Source organism: Austrofundulus limnaeus, unplaced genomic scaffold (genome assembly GCF_001266775.1).
Source record: "Austrofundulus limnaeus strain Quisiro unplaced genomic scaffold, Austrofundulus_limnaeus-1.0 Scaffold177, whole genome shotgun sequence".
In the NCBI taxonomy this organism is placed as follows: domain Eukaryota; kingdom Metazoa; phylum Chordata; class Actinopteri; order Cyprinodontiformes; family Rivulidae; genus Austrofundulus; species Austrofundulus limnaeus.
The window spans coordinates 417,628-419,879 of NW_013952579.1; the positions used below are offsets into that span (position 1 = coordinate 417,628).

The 2,252-nt window shown below is 36.7% G+C and overlaps 1 protein-coding gene across 1 annotated transcript in view; it reads right to left on the minus strand.

Annotated features, from left to right (window-relative positions):
• The window catches only part of LOC106524124 (leucine-rich repeat-containing protein 16A), a gene marked incomplete in the record, with an annotated part of 107,406 nt that overhangs the window by 89,105 nt on the left and 16,049 nt on the right, over positions 1 to 2,252 (minus strand).

Genomic DNA, 2,252 nt, shown 5'->3' on the forward strand with positions numbered 1-2,252 from the left:
ATAAATAAGTATTTATATTTGTGTACAAGCTGTGTAGATTGTCAGAAAGCCTGTGTTTTTAGGGTTATTAATGAAGTTCGTGTACTCAGACCAGTAATATTTGGGGTCACAAGTTTAAGCCATGGATATTTTGTGGGTCAGAAGATAAAAAGTTTGGGAACCACTGCTCTATAGGGTTTCTTGCTTCAACTAAAAACAAAACACAGTCTCTTAATAAAAAAAATTGTAAAACAAGAGGTTGCACAATTTTTTATTGCTAAGGATCATTTAGTCAAAACAATAACAAACAAGGTCATAAAAAAACTTCTTGAAATAATGTGGGGTCATGAGTTAGTTTGTTTTTATGAATTCTGTGACCTGTCTCTGAAATCCACAGTTAAATGGAACGTGGTCTTCCACTTAGAGCTGGTAGTGTAGGGCTCACTGGTTTTGAACATCAACAGCTTGAAGTTCCCTATAGCACAGGCTCTATCCAGATGAGTTAAACGTGGCATGCTTGTAGCAGACATCAGTTGACCGTTGTAGCATGCACACAGGTGCTGACAATCAGGTGCTAATCAGACACCTCAAAGTCTACTGGTGCCTAATTGCCAACACCTGTGCTATCAATATCTCAAAACTTAAATCAATATAAGAAAACGTTTGTTATTCACAGGAAAGAAAATGTAGGCTCTTAAATGAGCACAGCCCATATACTCAACCCTTAACTCAAACCACAAATATATATTTTCCAACAAACATTGCATAAAGGAAAGAAAGACTTTCCAACACTATATGGATTTATTGCCAAGAAGCATTGTTACAACTAGGGTTGGGCAAAATTGTATCATGTGCAATTAATCATCAAAAAAGTGTCCCTGATTAATATTGGCCACTGGATGATTACTGCTATTAATGCTGCACAATGATTATGTGTTATTGTGCGTGACACACTCACTATCAGCATTCATGAAAGCCCAWAACACAATAACAATGGTGGAAAGCAGCCACTCCTGACACCAAGAACCCCCCTAACAACCTGAAACTCCTCCACAAACCGGAGCATGAGGCAAGCCAGAACTCCTCCAGCAATCTCCCCTTCAATGAACTGCAGAAACAAATCCACCCAGAAACTGATTTAGAGTCAAAAACATGGAAGTGTACCTGTCATCTATTAACCATCATATTATCTGTTATTGGCTAAATGAAAATAACTAAAGAAATAACTTGACTAAACGTGAATTGTCATACTCTTTGTATGTTGATCTTTGTGTATATATATATATATATATATATACTGTATATAGTGTATTAGTTGATTCATAAAATTTTGGGGTTGTTTTTCTTAACTTTCAAATCCTCACAAAGCAGTAAAACTAAAAGCCCTGTTTCCCACTGAGAGTTGTATAACTAAAAGGCTTCAGTTGTTTCCACAGAGCCACACAAAGTCCAGTAAAAGCTTTCTAATTCAATCGTCAAACTTTATTGATCCTGCTCAGAGAGTCAATTCATAAGGAATCTATTTTGTCWTCATTATCTCCATCTTATCATCCCTGTTCATTTCAGAAAGAGCTGATATGCATTTCTAATTATCTACCAGCTATTAAATATTAAGCAGCTTGTGGATCTACAGCTCTGGACCCAAAAGTTAATGACTGTAGCTTCTATTTTCACCTGCTCTGAACCGTGGGACGATGTTTAAACAGCGTTGTGGATGAACAACCTAAGTCAGTTACCGAACAGCAGGTTCAACTTTAGCTGCAGCTTTTTTAAAAAAAAATATGAATATAAAATGTGTTGTTTCACCATCAATGCTTGTTTCCATACGATGATTAAATCTGTGCTTATCACACATAAGATACACCAAAGGGGAGCAACAAGCATTTGAGCTGCCTGGGAAGTAGTTGTGGGTTTGTGTCTTGCTCAAGGACACCATGACATGTGGGCATAGCTGGGAATTGAACATGCAACTTTTGGGTCCCACGTCAGCTGCCCTACCAAAGCTGTTTTAGAATCGCAAAGACAAAACACTAGCTACAAAAAATAGGCAGAGCTGTAAAGTAACGAAGTTAAAAACACTAATACTTTACTCTTTGGGTATCTTTACTTTGAGTAATTATTTTTCCTTGCAAAAGTACGGTGGCCCTGAAGTGCAAACCACAACAAAAGAGATCCGTGATCTCAATGGGATTGACCTGCCAATTATAATTATTATTATTAATATTATTATTGTTATTGTTATTATCATCATCATCAAATCAGTTCGTGTACAG